The sequence below is a fragment of the Galleria mellonella genome, unplaced genomic scaffold, assembly GCF_026898425.1.
Source record: "Galleria mellonella isolate WM207_F2 unplaced genomic scaffold, CSIRO_AGI_GalMel_v1 utg36, whole genome shotgun sequence".
In the NCBI taxonomy this organism is placed as follows: domain Eukaryota; kingdom Metazoa; phylum Arthropoda; class Insecta; order Lepidoptera; family Pyralidae; genus Galleria; species Galleria mellonella.
The window spans coordinates 5,448,537-5,467,706 of record NW_026442086.1 but is presented as its reverse complement, the minus strand read 5'-3'; the positions used below and the strand labels follow the sequence as shown (position 1 = coordinate 5,467,706).

Sequence of the window (19,170 nt, the reverse complement as noted above, 5' to 3'; positions counted from 1 at the left end):
CTAATTTATATATTCAAATTTTTGAAAAAGAGCAACAGCTAAGTTTCTTGCTTATTCTTTTCAGTTGAAATTGCATGCTGAAGAGGCAGTTTTTATCGCCCCTTCGGCATAAATTTTATATCATTGTTCATAAATAAATGGTTATTCGATAATATTCTATTTGTGTTTACTTCTTTCTATCTGCACCAGATGTATTCTATAATTATTATTTCTAAATATGTTTTAATAATATTAAAATAATAAAAATAGCCTAAACATAAAAATAATTAATGACTCATTTGATACAGTATCAGAAACAACAGGATGTACTGTGGGTGTAGTTATCTGGAGGATTTGTTTCAGTATATTTGGATATTGTCCTCTATTCCGTCTCATATTTGTATAAAACCTTGAACAATTTTAGTTTTAATTATTCTTCTTTAAACGTTTATATATTTATCTGAGTATGTAGATATAAATATATCTCTATATATGTATAAGAAACATTGTCGACGTCTGTCTCTGTGCTTAAATCTTCTAAAGCTCGTAACATTTTTAGACGAGCTATATATATATATATATATATATATATATATATCCCGTAACTAACTCCCAGCCGAGTTTCTACATCTTTCCCGAGAGTAAGTTGCCTCGGAATACTAACCATTTGAGGTGTTGACCGTTCACTGACAGCACGATTGAGATGATTTTGGTGGATGTAACCCCCCATATTTCGGTCATCTCGTGCACAAGTCGAGACATTTGCTCTTTTTCTCGGTTTCGGCTTTCGCGAGGTCCTCGTCATGTGGTATGGTGACATCCACCAAAAAACTCTCGAGAGTGCCTGATCCTGGTATTGTGGTAACAATACCAGGTTTGCTCGCAGGAATTGCCATGTCCGTGATAATGGATCAGTACCAGAGGAGAAAGTTACAGCATTATCACTTTCTAGGATCGGCTATTCCACATTCTCTTTTCCGACATAACATCACGAGGATGCATCAGTGACTACATCTCTACACTACAAATAAGTATGTAAACTTTTACATGAACCGTACCGTTAAATGTGGAATGGCCTTTCCCATGACGTGTTTCATACTTCTCACAACCTCGACTCCTTCAAACGTATCATAAAAAGCATTTACTGAGCCGACACAGTGTGGCCAATTGTTGAGAGTTGAACATTCTCTTTTTGGTTGATCACATTCATGGACCATATTGTCTCTGTGTTAGTTCAGGATGAAATGAACACATGTCGTGCTAAAAAATCTAATAAAATAAAAAAGTCTTTGTTTCTATTTTTAAAATCTCTTCTCCTATAACCTGTTCTAAGAACCCGCAACCGTAACCGCACAAGTGAGTCGTGACGTGACGTACTGCAACGTCTAGATATTTTCTGAGAAACAGAAGTCATGTCTCGTTTTTTACAACGCTGTATGCAGGCTACAGGAAATGAGACAAAAAGTTTCGATTACCTATATCACTCTCTCATAATAAAAAAATATATTTATTTATAACTCTAAATATGTTATAGTTAGTGCCATCTATATTTTTTAATACTAATATTATAAATAGGAAATATTTGATAGTTTCTAATGGTTAAACTCAAGAATAAGTCTATTGATTTTAAAATTCATACATCTATAGAGAGTTACATTATCAGAGAGTAACGTAGGCTATACATTATTTTTGATAATTCTATTTTTAAAATTTAAAACTTGAACCGGATCACTAGTGTATAATACACACATAAATCTTGTCCAACCAATTTATAATTTCTTTCCAATTTCTCTCACGACTTACTGAATGTAATCCCACTTCAGAGGTCTTGTACTATAACAATTATCAAATTTAAAATTTATTTATTTTCTAATTAACTTGTACAGACATAAAAATAATCGTCACCGTATATTGCTAGCGCAGGCGGAGTTACCATTTTATTATCCTCCATTAAAAAAAATACCGAAAGTCAGGATAATAATTATATAATTCCTTACATAATAACAATTATAAATTAATAATAAAACTAGAAAAAACTTTCACTAGTAATTGGAAGCGTGTGTTTGTTCATACAGAATCGACGTTCTCATAATAGATATTAGTGGATTACACGAGGATGTTTCCGAAACCATTAATACATCGTCACGGCGAATATGCTTTATTTTTACGACTCTATATCAATTGAGTGTTGGCCATATCTGTCGAACATTCAGACGAAGTAATATTAACACATTGGTTTATATCAGGTGTCTATAAAAAATACGATCCATATTTATGAACGTAGTCGTTGAGAGTAGATTGGTCTTAAATTGTTAAAAATAGGTCAAAATTTAATCAATTAAATTAACAGTTAGCTGAATAAATTTTGACAAATATGTATTTTTTTAAACAAAACATAGCGCTTTGTTATTTAAGTGTTACAAGTAATTAGATTAAAAATTTCCCGGATCAAGTCGAGTTTAAATATATATATATATATATATATATATATATATATATATATATATATATATATATATATATATATATATATATATATATATATATATATATATATTAAAATGGAAGCCATTTTCAATTATTTAAAAATGAAAACATATTTTGAGCATTTATTGAGTTCATTTACGGTAAAATAATAAATTCAGTTATTTCATAGACATGATAGTGTTATAAGGCAGTACACATGTCACAAAACATTTTATACGCAGATTAAGAAAGCGCCTTGTTCATGAATGTTATCATCTGAAATGAAATTAGTGGGCGTAAAAGTCACGAAAAACTCGACTGTAAGACAGCTTTTGGTACTGTTGCCATATTTATTTCAAACTATCCTCACCTATATATCTAGGATTTAATATCTAATATTGTAAATTTGAAAGTGAATTTATTTAATTGTTTGTTACTTTATAGCGTCTTAACGGTCTAACAGATTACTATAAAATTTGTTATACACATTATAGGTTGTGTTAAATTTGGTATTCACACTATTGGTGGTGTTTGGTGCACTCTTAGGGTGTACTATATGGGATGGAGAAGGATATAGGCTACTTTTCTATCCCGGTCAGTAAACATATCTTGGTCGCGGGTAAACGCTAGTTGCGTATATAAATATGATAACAATTTTATAATTATAAAACTTGATCAAATTCTTATAATTAAATCTTATTACACCAAAGAAAGTGATTTACACCAGATAAATGTTACTGGCTTTAGATAAAGAATTTAATGATAAATGTACGTATGTAAATAGGTGTATTAACTTTTTAAATTTGATTTATTTTTAATACTATAACTCTGTAACTCGAAATAACAATTAAATGAGAAGTATTATGCAGATATACTTATTTATCTAAATCTCTTAACAGATATTAAAATCATTAAGTTTCTAATGTAAGTAGTATATTCATTTATTTTAACATTTATTATATAAGTAGGTAAGATATTATATGTATTTATAGTGTATGTATTTATGTATAATTTTATTATATATTTTAATATTTTATTTAACTGTATATTTGTTTATGTATTAATAGTTGTAGCACTTCAGCTGCCCGCTAACGAAATGCTTTCTTACTGTACCGGGTTGACTGGAAGAGATCTCTGTCAGATATAAGTCCACCCTTGCTCACAACATTTATAAATACATTATTTTTTATATAACTTACAAGTACAATAAAGTATATATATACATTTTTACAATTTCCAAGATGTGAACAGGGAACTGTCGCCTGTAGACAGAATAACACTGGATGTAGACACAGTAACGGCCATAGTACACATACGATGCAATTCTCGAGGATTTTTGGCAAAGCAGTATTACATTCTAAACGCGCAAATATTGAAAATATTTTATCTTGTAGTCTTATTAAAATAGCGCATCGTATAATGTTTTAAAAATAACAACCTAACGAGAGTAATAAACCGAGAGTTCTGTGTAGGTAGCCACTAAGAGTCTGATACTGCCCTTCACCCACATAATAAATAATGTATTGTTTCAACTTATACGAAAATATTTTCCTTGTCTGTTTCATCGGTTTAAAATACTTTATTAATCATTAAATACCTGTAAACATTTGCTAAAGATTCAGCATATTAAATTAATGTAATTAGCAATTAGGTAAATAAACAGGATAAATACTTAACTAAATTTAACTAGGTAACTCTGTAAAAAAATTAAGATTTTTTTTATTATTCAAATAGAATAATTACATTACCACGTAAGTAATCAATCTCTAATTTGACTTTTATTGTTTAATGTAATTTATTAAAAATATAAGTTTATTAAAAAATTTATAAAAATAATTTGTATTATTATTGATAATTTCGTATCTATAAAATCATTTTAAATTTTATAATAATAATTAACATGGTTTGCTGAATGTAGTGCCATCTACCAACAGACGGTAAAAACATCAAGTTGAAATTGTTTTCAACTAAGTTTGATAGATGGCGTAATCAGTTTCAATTTGCAGCTCAATTGTCACCGCATGTTTGACTGTGGGATTGTTGCTCTTTATCCTATTGCGACAAATCTATTATTTTTTTAAAGCCAAAATTTTTAATACGCGATAATGGAACGGTAACTCTGCCTGCGATAACGATATACACTGGCGGGGCATCAGTGAGAGATATCATCTGAAGATGAAAGAAAGTTAGTTAATCCATCGTGACGAACTCCACAACAATCAACCACGGGGGGGGAAAGGGATTGTTAGTAATGGAGACTGAGAATTCCATTGCTAGCAATATACCCAACCAGGTCGACCTCCTCGCGGTTCTCCCTGGAAACTATCATGGTTAATTCCTGATGAATTCATCATGATGGGCTAACTGGCCTGTTTTCATTCTCATCTATCACCCTTCACTGGTGCTCCGTCAGCGTATCCCGTTAGCGCAGGCGGGGTTACCATACCATTTTCACCCATAAAAAAAAAAAAAAAAAAAAAAAAACAATCAACCACGATAGTTTCTTGGAAGAACCGCATGGAGATTGACCTCATAGGGTATATTGCAAGCAATTGGGCTGTTACAGTCTAAGATTCTCTTTCTTCTGAGTGAGATGGGGGGGGGGGGGGAATTGATTCAAGTATTTTCAATATCCTCTACTATTGCCTCATCATTATATACCTACCAATAACAGAGGCATCATTATATCTTCAGATATAAAAAAATATATATATTCAATAAATTATTCTAAATAAAAAGTATATCTAATGTCAAAGCGTAAAGCTTTCCAGTGCTTGATAGCCTAAATGACAAAACAATGAGAGGAAAAGCCAGTGTAGTGGACAGGAACATGTAGCAGGAAATTTCTAGAAGATCAAAACCAACGGTTACTAACGTCTCTGTAAAATTTAAATTTAGATTTAAGGTATTCAGGAGAGTTTGGATCGTATAAAATAGAATAGAGGGTACAGAGTAGGTACAGAATAGATGAACATTTCACCGTTGTCTGATGGGAAACCATTTAAGTTGAGAACGGTAGAATGAGATATCATAATAGTTTTGTTATATTATCGAACTTAAATTATAATTTTAGAGAAAAGTTTAAGGAATGCTACCTCCATTTATGGTAATATTTCTTGTTATTGACAAGACAGTCATGCATGATGAATTTCGACGGGCGACTAATTGTTGACTTTTGTAATTAGAATAATTCTGGACCTGTAGTATATATATATATATATATATATATATATATATATATATATATATATATATATATATATATATATATATATATATATATATACATGAGTGTAAAAAGTATTCGTACACCTAGGGTTATAATAAAAAAAATATATATGATAGACTTTCCTCTATTTATTTAATTTAAATCAATACTGTTAAATAGTTTAACATTCCCGCACTTTGTTTATGATAATTTTTGTTTTTAAAAAAAAAAATTATACAACTTAAAAATATTTTTACGTTAACTAAGCAAATAATGACAAACAAAAAGTATTCGTACATTCATTCTTTTTTAAATGAAATTCTGTATAAATCATTTATTCAATCGAATTTTTCATATGCCTACAATGCCAAGGTCATTTTTAATACGTAGGTATAGATATTAGACGTTTTAGTTGCACTCGTGACAAGTATAGACGTGTTTAGTTACAAAAATGGGTCGTAAAGCAAAAGAAACGAGTAAAGAGGAGAGAAAATAATTATTAATTTGCATAATCAATGCAAATCATTATGTGAAATTGCAAAATTTGTCAATAGACCACGTTCAACCGTACAGACTTTAATTGATCGGTTTTCTATTACTAAAACACTAAAAAACAAACCCAGAGGTGGGGCGTCCATCAAAAATCACGCCTCGATTGGATCGGAAAATTTTAAATTGTGTAAAAAAAATCCAAAAATTAGTGCCCCTCGAGTGTTACAAGAAATTAATAATATCAATGATTGCCATATTTCTGTCAGTACCGTTCGGAACGTATTACGTAGTAACGATTATCATGGAAGAACTGCGCGTAAAAAGTATTGGGTAAATGATATTAATAGAAAAAAAAAGATTAGAATTCGCAAAAAAATATATTAATGAAAAAAATCATTTTTGGCAAACTGTTATTTATTAGATGAATCGAAATATAATATTTTCAAATCGGATGGACATCATATGGTATATAAAATAATATGGAATATAAGAAAGAAAATTTATGTCCAACGGTAAAACACGGTGGTGGGTCAGTATTTGTATGGGGTTGCATGAGTGCTTTTGGGGTGGGAAAACTTGCATTTATTGATGGAATTAGGGATCACAAAACGTATATTAATATTTTAAAAGAGAATCTTCTCTTTAGTGCAGCTCAAATGGGTTTTAACAATAATTGGATATTTTTACAAGATAATGACCCTAAACATAAAGCATGTAATACTAAAGCATGGATCCTGTTCAACGCTCCAAAATACCTAGAGATTCCTCCTCAATCACCTGATATTAATATTATAGAGCATGTGTGGGATTATCTCGATAATAAAATTCGAAATCGACCAATTTCGAGTAAAGAAACACTAAAAATTGCGCTTCGCGAAGAATGGGCATTGATACCGTCTTCTTATATTTTCAAACTAGTTGATTCGATGCCGCAGAGACTCCAAGCTATCATCAATGCTAACGGTGGTCCAACAAAGTATTAATATTTTTTTAATATTCATTTACTTACAAATTTTATAAGTGTACGAATACTTTTTGTTTGTCATTATTTGCTTAGTTAACGTAAAAATATTTTTATGTTGTATAATTTTTTTTTAAAAAACAAAAAATAACATAAACAAAGTGCGGGAATGTTAAACTATTTAACAGTATTGATTTAAATTAAATAAATAGAGGAAAGCTCTATCAAATTCGTATTTTTTTTATTATAACCCTAGGTGTACGAATACTTTCTACACTCACTGTATATATATATATATATATATATATATATATATATATATATATATATATATATATATATATATATATATATATATATATATATATTTATATAATTAATAATGAATTACGTAGCGTCATTTCTCCAAACCTCACTGCAAAATCTTAATTATAAGGACCAATATGAACATTTTTCTAATAGATTTACGTCACAATTATTATAATTTTAGTTAATGATGATCCATAAAACAGTAATTATTTAAAATATGAAATTAAAATATTAAGAGATAGCTTTAGGGAAATGGTATCTCAGAATTGGCCCCAGTATTTACATATTTAGTATTTTTCCTTTCACGGTCAATATTGACGCATGGAATGCTGTTACATTTGTTGGAATTTTTTTGCACCTATCAGCTTATCTATGCTTTCCTCAAATATTATCTAATATTTAAGTGTTTGTAACCATTTTGTGTTAATTGATCTCGCTTGTTATCGTTTCCGGTAGGCTTTCAAGCAACTACTGATTTTTCTGAGTAACGTTGGATTTTAGGAATCTATGAAGGTCAAATCTTAATTCAAATCTTTTTATACGTAGGTATATATATTATTGTATTGTATTGTAGTAAGTTAATATTGTAGTTACAATATCTACCTTTTATTATTTGCATATGGGGTCAGCTAAGTCGGTTCACATCGACTCATTGGGATCTTTTTTCTTTCCCCTGCCTTATACTATCACTTTATAGATCCTATATGTTACCTTAATGATATCTCGCGGTTTAAGATGTCTCTAGTCCCCTGGCTCTGGATAATCCGTTCTTAGTAGACTCATACGTATACGTAGCGAATGACAGTTGCACATCTGGTGTTCTATGGGTTCCAAATTCTTACTGCATAATTTGCACAGCGTGCCCGAAGATGGACTCATCTTGTTTAGTTATATCTTACTGGTATGTATTCAGTTAAGGCAATCATTATGAGTCTTGCTTGTTGTCTGCCTCCTTTGTAGTTTATCTCATCCCTCAGCCTTGTCATACAATATCCTATATATTGGCCCAATAATGGTTATATTAAAAATTGGTTATACTATATATTTAGATGTGGGTCACCCTTATCATTGAAAGATATAGAAAAATAGATGTTGGCTGATTCTTAGACCTACCCAGTATGCACACAAAGTTTCATAAAAATCAGTAAAGCCGTTTCAAAGGAGTTTGGTACAAACACCGCGACACGAAAATTTTATATATTAGATATAGTATATACATTTCGCATTTCAAATATATTCTATAGTCATACATAACACACACAAACAGAGGTAAAGGGATTATTAGTAATGAGGCTCTATGGGCCAACTGACCTGTTTCATTCTAACATGTCATTTCTCACTGGTGCATCGCTAACATATACCGATAGCGTAGACGGGGTTATCATTCCATTATCACCCACTGTAAAAAAATACACGCAAACATTGCACAGGAATCGAACTTGTAACCTTTAAAAGGTAGGCCAAGGTCCGTGAACCACTATTAAAAACGCAATGAAGGTAAAACAGTATATTTAATATTTTTAGAAATGTATTTTATGAGTACACTAGCGTCCGATTCGACTTTGCACGAGTGCAATGTAGAAACAATATGGTGTCAGCGGGGAGTGATTAATAATATTACTATTGTATTCGTTTAAAGAGCTTTCGAAACTCCACATTATTTGTACATTACTTTTTAAACATTTATATGGTTAAAGAAAGCTATCTGTATGATATACCGATATTTTTTTAATTAAATAATTCATAATTTAATAAGAATGCCAGCTGACTTTTTTGTAAGCCTAAAAAAGAGCAACCATCATACATTATTTTGATATATTTCAATATTTTCAGAGAAAGATGGCGTGAAGATATGATCTACATCTTCCTATCTTTATCCCAATTATTATTTGGGGTCGGTGTAATATGGTTTTATCCATATTACAAAAAGATTTGGCTTATAGTTTTACAACCGACCGCCTGCCTGAAGTCAACACTTTTTGGGAATGCATTTGTTACTGGTTTCCGCCACCTACAGTATGGGGGAAAGGATTTAGGAAAAAAGGAAGGGAACGTTGAAAATGCGTAAAGGAAATTGTTAATTAAGAGGAATAAGGGACTTATGTGGGAAAGCAAATGCAGTTGCGAAAAGGATTGGGACACTGCAGCGGCTCGGGAGGCCGGGTCGTATATCCGTATGCCCTTATTCTAGAATCGGACAGATTTCTAGAGAAGGACACCCTTGACGCTATATGATAAATATAGGTACTATTCTTTATAAATGTAACTACATATTTTAAACAATTTACCTAAAATTAAATCAAAAGATTTTTTTAAATTCATTTTAGTACTAAACCACCATGAGTATGGCGATAAATAGCTACCGTAAGGCGACACTTTCATAAAAAAGATCAAGCGTTTGAAATCGTAGCATATTCGTGTTTCTACCGTGAAGCAGTTGTGTTTATATGGCTGTGTTTCAGTTTGAAGGGTGGGATATGGCGTGAATTTACAGGGTACGGAGGAATAACATCTGAGTCCTCAGGAATGGCAACGCATGGGGGGTATCACGGGCGAAACAGTATACTCTGTTATGTCCATGGTATTGCTCATGTCTATAGGCGACGGCTACCACTTTCCATCAGGTGGGCCGTCAGCTTGTTTGCCATTCTAAGTTGTATAAAAAAATATCTTAACAAAATAATAAAATTGTAACTCAATAATGATATGGAAGATACTTAAGAAAAAATTATATTATAATAAAACAATATATAGTTTTTTTTTTGTCTGTTTATCTGAATGTATGTTTGTTTCGGCATAAATTACTACACCAAATAGTTTTTAAAGTTAGATAGATAGTCTTTATTACCAACAATAATAATAATAGTTAAAAAATAATAATTAAAAAGAAAAGAAAAAACAATACATTTTAGTTGTATTCCCGAAGGTCCTATTTAAAATTTGGTATTATATTTTAACTTGATACGCCGTCAGATCTATTTAGTTGGTTTTCTTTTTTTGAAATACACGCGTGCAAAGCAGTGGGCAAAAAAGTAGTTATTAATATAATTCCTACCAAACATAATAAAGTGTTTCCTATACCTATGGCACCCTAAAACATTGGATGGACCGAGCATTTATTTGCTAACTACGAATGCAATTTTATACGGTTTTTCCTATTCATAAGTAAATATCCTATTTAGTATTATAAACATTGTATTCAGTGAAATAATATCACCCCTATTATATTTCTCGACAATTGTTTTAATTGATAGTTTTAATATTTCCTTCTCACGTACGTGCCTGCATTCATTATAGTTGCAAAGTAACTATACGAGAGTACATTTATTGTTTTTAATGCAGATTGTGTAAACTCAGAGTTATTAATGGATGTTTGGAGGCGGCTCAGAGCCTAGAAAATATTGACGTTTAGCCACTAATGCCAAGTATTAAAAAGAGTATTTGTTGGCGACAGACCTCTTTTTATATAAATTTACCTTTTTTACATTTATATTTTTATATTTTGAATATGTCTTTTGATACCTATTTTGTTTTTTAACTTGATTGACATATATTGAAACTTATATAAAAGGAGGTCTGTCGCCAACAGTATTATTAGTAAAGGGGTCTCTTAATGCTATTGGTAGTAATATACCCTATCAGGTCGACCTCTACGTGGTTCTCCCTGGATACTACCGTGGTTAATTCTTGATTTCGTCACGATGGGCTAATTTACCTGCTGTCATCTTCACTAGTGACCCGTCAACGTAGACCGGTACACATGTAGCAATGGGGCCTTTCCAACGCATAATAATTGGCAACGCACGCATAATAGTTCTGATATTGCAGGCGTTCATACTGTTCGAGAACAGCTTACCATCAGGTGGGCCGTATGCATGTTCGCCACCTCAGTGTTATAAAAAAAAAGTCAGTCGCAGCTGCGTGGAATCGGTGCAAGTCCTAACACTCGAGCAATCCGAATACATAATGAGTCACTGTCGCCCTACACTGACCGGTCGCCCGTCATACTTCTTACGATCTACCTGTTGAATCAAATGTGACTTTCGGCTGGTCTCCATTCTACACATAGTAACATCGCGGATCCCAAACGCGACAGACGTCTTTGTGTCATGAAACCACGTGTTTCGTATCTCGCCACAGTAAACAAAACCGCGAGTGGTAATAATTCATAGTGATCCTCAAAAGAACCGAGGTTAATTTCATGAACATAAAATATTTGTTTTATTAATGAGATCTTGTTTCTTTAGCCGTTGTGTTTCCGTATGTTCTTTTTTTTGTAATTAATACAAAAAAGTCAATCTGATTGTGTATGTATTGGTATTTATAACTTGTTTCAGTTATATATATATATATATATATATATATATATATATATATATATATATATATATATATATATATATATATATATATATATATATATAATATATATATTGAAATATACACTCAAGTAAATTCCAGGTTTACTACATTCAAGGACCTTAAAAATAAAAAAAATAAAGAAGTTACTGTCCACTAAATACGTTTTAAAAGTGAGGTTAAATTAGTAACATAATCAACTTGTAATTTAACATAAATTGCGGACTACATCATTGCCTATATAATTATGTTTCTACCTATTACATGTGATTGGAATAGGTTTTTTTTTTTCTGTGTACAAAGAACAATTTTTATTTTTTAATTTGAGATCATTTTATCAATTTAATTGATATCAAAAAAAAATTTTATATTTATTTAATGCTTGTAAAGTAACTACACGTGCAGTAATATAAATAACTAGCAGCTACTTTATATAAATGAAGTCCTTGATTCGATTCCCAATTGAGCCAATTTAGAATATGATTGATTTGATGATTTAATCAATTCGGACAATTCTTTATTGGGCTCCACTCCCAGAAATCCATAGTCTTGTTTCTGGCTGTCTTAATTTGAGGACGAGGTAATTTGTATCATTGTTTATTTTTATGCCACTAGGATGATAAAAGTATAAGGCCAGCCTGATGGTAAGTGGTTCCGGTAGTGTATGGATATCTGTAATAAATAGTAGATGTATTACGTATACATAGCTGACACTTTTACTTCTTTTTAAAGAATCCCATACTGTACGAGTAGTCTTGGGAAAACTTCAGGAGCTCGTTCCTAAACTGTTATTTCTTAGTATCCTCGGAAAGAAGTAAGGATTTCTGGCGATTATCTAAATTTAATATTTATTTCTAGCTGTTTTTCGTGCCCTTTTTGTAAATCAATATATAAAGTATACTATATATTAAAACACGAGGTAACCTACCCGTGCACCAAATTTCATTCAAATCCGTTCAGTCGTTTAAGCGTGATTAAATAAAAAACATACAAACATTAACATTATGTATATTTACATTTATAATATTACTAATATTAAATTATGTATTATTTTATTATAATATTTCTTCAAATATTTATTCAAATATAGGAATAAAGCTTTGCTTCAGTAGTAATAACACATCGACCGACTTGGTTTGTTATCATTCCGCTGCATGACACAGGTTCTTTCCCCATAAGTATCCTCTTATGGGGAAAAAGAACATCTGGTCCCAACCTACAACTACCGTACAGCCAGGAACCTACTTACTTATGTTTTATATAAAGTTTTCCCGTTCATCCACTGAGTAATAGTGGTTAATTACTCTAGTCGTTTGTTGTGATATAGTAGGTATGAAAATGTGTGGTGATTGGTGACAGATTGTATAGGTAGTTACTGACTGCAAGGAGAAATAATTAAAAAAAAGCACTGGGCATTAATGTATCATTTTCATTAATATGGAGGTGAAATATTCCATAATAAGCCATATCTTTCCAAGGTACTAAATTGTTTTTTTTTTATGCTACCCAAAGGTCGTCTAGAAGAGATTGTTTAGCGATAGTCTTCACATTATAATTGTGCAATAATATAAATAAATAAAATAAATAAATTCTAGAATATTAAAAAAATATATATATGACAGACCTCACGTAGAGTAGAAAAAATGAATTTTATAATTTCAAATTTCACAGAAGCTGAATTTGAGGTAACTTAAATGCGGCTTTGTTTTAACCTCTGGTTATTATATTAAAAATACAATAACAACACGGAATTAAAATAGAAATGAAATAAATAAATAATAATAAGTGAATAATTTAATAAAATATTATAGTGATTATTTCTTACATAAAAGGTTTGAAAACACTAATGAAAATTAATTTCAAATTTTCAATAAAAAAATTATGTCTTTGTGATTTGAATACTATAATTATTTAAATACTATAATTATTTGAATTGTGCTTTCAAAAATATAAAATATACATATAAAATATACAACAAAATAATAAAAGAAGAAAAAGATATTTTTTTTCTACTCGTTACATACATTCATGGTCTGTTTTTATCGCTAAATATTATTCTATTAAGGATATAACATGCGTCAGTATCAAAAATTGAATAAATAAATTAAAAGATATTAAATATATTATACTAATAATGCACTCAAATCGCAAAACGCAAATAATTATTTTTTGGAAAAATATAAATATTTTTGGAAATAACAATAAATTTATATACAATTTAGTAAGATCAATTGTCACGATGCCTCCTACAAGTATTCCCAACGCGCCATAAATGGGACGTTGACAAAAACATTAAAAATTTTATATAAAACAGTACATTTGTGAATTTCAGGTTTTTAACCTAAAAGTAACACTAACATTTCTCAGACGTTATAATTTTTTCTCAGACTTTATAATTTTCAAAATGCGTAAATTTTAACAAATTGTCACTCAATAAGCACAATTAACAAAACTTCTTCAGTCATCATTTAATTAATCAGAAAGATGTCATAGTTTACTATGAATTTAAATCTACCCTCACTGCTTCAATAAAAAGCAGGGAAATTAAAATTGAGATACACCTTAAATGAAACATTGGGAAGATATGGGTAAATAGTCCACGAAATCATTAATAATAAAATAGATATAATTAAAATTTTTGTCCTACCTAACAATGGAGTCTAGTTAAAATAATATGGGACCAACATGGGAGTAAATTCCATCAACTGTTACTTGCTGTTTGTAAATCAATGCTCACTTTTTATCCAACTTAAAAAAGAAAGAGGTTTTATATTTAGTTGTATTTCTTTTTGTTTGTTACCTCATAACTCCGTCAGTTGTAAACCGATTTAGAAAATTATTGAAGGTTGATCCCATCAAAATATTATCAAAATTTGTTAGTAGTTTAGTTTGGGAACCAAAATAACTGATTTCGCCATAATTGATGATGGTTTCTTCTGAAGATAATCTTCAGTTATTTACTATTACAGTAATTACATTTAAGGCAAATGTGAATAAGTTATTCGTGGAACCGTGAGCTACATCTTAGACCACATCATCGCATCAGGTGAGATTGTGATGAATCGCGAAATACTTTAATAGTAAAAAAAAAAATATTTATTGAAAAAAGAATTATTAAAATCGGTTTAGAATTGACAGAATCCAATATATAAGTACACATAACATAATACAATTAAATAGGTTGAAAATTTATAGATAAAGTCTAAAAGAGCTGTTTATGCAAGCTGCAATTGTTCGAAATATGCATAATTCTAAAGTTCTTAACAGGTAGGTTATAAATTATATACAGTGTATATTTATAATTTAATTACTTTATTATAAGCATGTCTCATTGTTTTTCACTGTGAGGAATTGTGAAGAAAATAAATAAATCTATTATTATTAGTCTTAGATATGTTGGAACCATTTATGAATATCACATTAAATAAATAGAGTTCCTGCTAGTTCTTAATTGAATGCATAAGTAATTGCATAGCTTCGTCACGAACACTGTAGATACAAGACAATCATTATCAGGTAGATATACATGAATTAATGATTACGAGTATATACAGCTTATAATAAATATCTCTTATATCAAAAGCATCAACGTAATTTTATAATAATATAATAAAGTGGATATTTATTTACATATTCAATTTTATTTATATATTTATTTACATATTCAATATTGGAAATATAATTAAATAATAAACCCGGTTTGACAATCAGCTGATGTCCAATAGTAGTTTTTTTAAATGAATGAACATTGTCATCACCATTATCATCAACATTATTATCATTACAGAAATAGTAATTGTTCATTTTATTTTATTTTTTTATACAATTTAGAATGGCAAACAAGCTGACGGCCCACCTGATGGTAAGTGGTAACCGTCGCCTATAGACATGAGCAGTACCATGGACATAACAGAATATACTGTTTCGCCCATGATACTCCCCATGTGTAGCCATTCCTGAGGATTCAGGTGTTATTCCTCTGTATCCAGTAAATTCACGCCATACCCCACCCTTCAAACCGAAACACAGCCATGCAAACACAACTGCTTCACGGTTGAAATAAGAATGGGACAGAGAGGTACCCAAGCAATCGACTTTTGTACAAAGTCTCTCTACTGGTTCATTAATGGATGATAGTGGAATGGTAAATCCGTCTGCGCTAACCGTATACACCGGTGGAGCATCCGTGAGTGATGATAGGTGAGAATGAAATGCCAGGTCAATTAGCCTATCGTGATGAATACACGTGGAATTCAGCACGATGGTTTCTAGGCAGGACCACGTTGAGATCGACCTGACAAGGTATATTGCTAGCAATGGGACTGATAGTTCGAATTACTAACATTCCCTTCCTCCCCCTGCCCAATAGTAGTAGGTATGTGTTCAAACCAAAATTCTAATAATTGATTTAACATTTCGATTTCTTACTAATTTCACTTTGATAGTGTTCCTGTGATAATTTCAACAAGGCTTTCTTATCTTTTCATTGAAAACTCCTATATTCACGTAATCTGTATGATATCATCACAATCATATCCCATTCTTTAAATACATAATCGGAACTTAACACCATGTAAAAGCCTTGACAGGTAAATAGTACCTACATACCTGTTTCTTTATTGCCGACGTTTAATATGTGAAAACAACGCGAAAGTTTAAAATTAACATATTCCATTCATTCAAAGTGATGAATTTGGCTATAAATTCATAAAGTTTTGCATCAAAGCCAATGTTGTTTATTTATTTAATCAACTGGGTGAGCTTTACAGTCTTAGAATACATTTAACCAAAAAAACATCAGCACAATAACATATACTTTATAACTTCAATTAAAAGAAATAATATCAATAAGATTAAAATATCATAACATTATGAAGGGAAGGGATTGTTAGTAATGCAGATTACCTGCCTCTTTGCTAGCAATATACCTTGTCAGGTCGACCTTCACGTAGTCTCCACTGGAAATCATCGTGCTGAATTCCAGGCGTATTAATCACGATAGGCTAACTGACCTGCCATTTCATTCTCACCTATCATCAATCATAGATGCCTCACCAGCGTATACAATTGGTGCGAGCAGGGTTTTTTTTTAATGGGTGATAATGGAATGGTAACCCCACCCGCGCTATCGGTATACACCAGCGGGGCACCAGTGAAGGATGATAGGTGAAGATGAAGCAGGTCAGTTAGCCCATCGTGACGAATTCAATAAGAATTGTTCACGATGGTTTCCAGGGGGAACCACGTGAAGGTCGACCTAATAGAGTTATTGCTAACAATAGGGGTGTCAATCTCCATTCCTAACAATCCCTATCCCCCCGTGCGAGCAGGGTTACCATTTCATTATCAACCATTAAAAAAACTACACAATTATGTTGTGTAGTAAAAATAATGTTTATATTTTAAATATTTGAACATAAACATTCTGTGGTCATTGACGATGTTCTAGTCATATATACGTACATCTACTTAAATATACCTACTCACATCCAAAAATATCTTTCTACTATCTTTAGTAATCGAATAACATTAAAGTTAAAATGAAAAATAGAAATAAGTATATTGCAATCGGTCTTATATTTTTTACTACGTCCGCTTGTGATTCGTACATGACTTGCGATTGAATTATCAAAAATAGAATTTTGTTTATATATAGAATGATAAAAAAATAATATACCTACATGTGCATATACTTACGTAAAGTCTGATAACACTTCATACAAAAAAGTACCTATTCTGGTTAAAATTGTGTATGTATCCATTAATTGTAAATAAAATATCAAAACCCGTTCGTCTCAGTTTTTCTTAACATTGAGTAACCGGTTCCAGTTTTTTTTTCTCTTTAGTCTCATGCAAATATAGGTACTTGGATTTAATTTAATTGCATTATAAAAATGTTTATCCATTTATATTGTTTATTTATTTCATATCTAGATAATATATTTGTTTTTTTTTTAATTGATGACAATGGAATGATGACCCCGCCTGCGCTAACGGTATACGCTAGCAGAGCATCAGTTAGGGATAGGTCAGAATGAAAAGGCAGGTTAGTTAGCCCATCGTGATGAATACGACTGGAATTCAGCACGATGGTTTCCAGGGGGATCACGTGGAGGTCTACCTGATAGAATATATTGCTGGCAATGGGATTGGTAGTCTACATTACTAATACTCCCGTCGCTTCGCCCGTCATTAGTCTAGAGGGTCAGCTGTACATGACTATCTTTCAGTTTTAAATGTAGAGTACTGCAAATAAAATTACAATTCTGTTACACAGTTTCCTCCCACGATCGCTCAAGTTATGTCGAGGATTCCTAGAGACTACAGCATGGGGTTCTTCAAAAAAGGGATAAAGAGGTTCAGGGTCGGCAACGCGCGCGTAATGCCTTGGTATTGCAGGCGTTCATAGGCTACGGTAACCGTTTACCATCAGATAGATCGTATGCTTTTTGCCACTTCAGTAATATAAAAAAAAGCCCTAGTAATCACAAATTATGATTGATATCCTTTTATCACAATCTATTCTGGGTAGGCATGGGTAATATGTAGACTGATCCGATGTATATATTGAGTTTCTTTGGACATTGATGGCGGAAAAATGTTATCACCCATTTTGATATCGTCCATATCGGTCGGATATCTTTTTTCAAATATGTTAAAAGTCTGTTATGTTATCCAATATTATTTTATTAATATTATTTTTAGAATAACAGACTTTGGAAATATTCGTTATTGGATCGGTATATATATTTTGAAACTAAAATATGTAGGTATTCCTACATATTATCCATCCCTAATTCTGGGGCATCCATGGTGCTGTTAATTTTTCAAAGAAACAATAACCGTAATTTATAGCAGCTGATGGAAGCAACAGTTTATTATTGTATAGAAATAAACCTTGAAAGTTGGTATACTAGGATTCTCTTGAAACAGTGTGTAATCATATCATAAATTCATTACTAAACCACAACTTAAGATACTCATATATTTTATAATAATAATAATTCTTTAATAAAGGAAACCAGGGCTCACAAAATTTTAACAATATTAATTTGCACCAACTATAAATTATTAAATCAAATTTTAAATTAATTACATTTTTTTTTACATTTATAAATAAATAACATTAACTTGACCTACTTTTTTTTTGTATGTTAGACAATATATGAATCATTTTGCAACGATTCAAATACTGGCAGTCTGGACGGTCAGCAAATACCATTAGGATAGCGTTAGAGCTGTCCCGGACCCTACGCATCAGAGATGTGCACCGCTTTCGCATAGTAGCGTAGAAACAATTAACATCCCCGACGCACTACAAAACCGGGACAGCCCCAACAGCACCCTAAACGCATTACTGCATTATTATACTGGACTCGTAGGGCGCTGTACTGTT

The 19,170-nt window shown here is 31.1% G+C and overlaps 1 protein-coding gene and 1 long non-coding RNA gene across 11 annotated transcripts in view; one reads left to right on the top strand and one right to left on the bottom strand.

Moving 5' to 3' along the window:
• Nucleotides 1-19,170, top strand: part of LOC113513930 (probable G-protein coupled receptor Mth-like 3) — a 61,787-nt gene that overhangs the window by 4,500 nt on the left and 38,117 nt on the right. The window contains exon 1 of one of the 10 annotated variants that reach the window (XM_031910099.2): nucleotides 11,454-11,607. The exons of 2 other annotated variants lie outside the window; for them this stretch is intronic. The gene's annotated coding sequence lies outside the window, so the exon portion shown is untranslated. Of the gene's footprint in view, nucleotides 1-11,453; nucleotides 11,723-19,170 lie in introns of those variants that run through there. 7 more of the 10 variants (XR_004223979.2, XM_031910096.2, XM_031910102.2 and 4 more) reach the window with 7 other exon arrangements.
• On the bottom strand, nucleotides 1,574-17,386 carry LOC128201208 (uncharacterized). Its single transcript, XR_008253113.1, has 4 exons — nucleotides 17,262-17,386; nucleotides 8,727-8,814; nucleotides 8,127-8,409; nucleotides 1,574-1,812 (listed from the first exon to the last, which is right to left on the bottom strand). It is a non-coding gene; the product is annotated as an uncharacterized LOC128201208 (long non-coding RNA).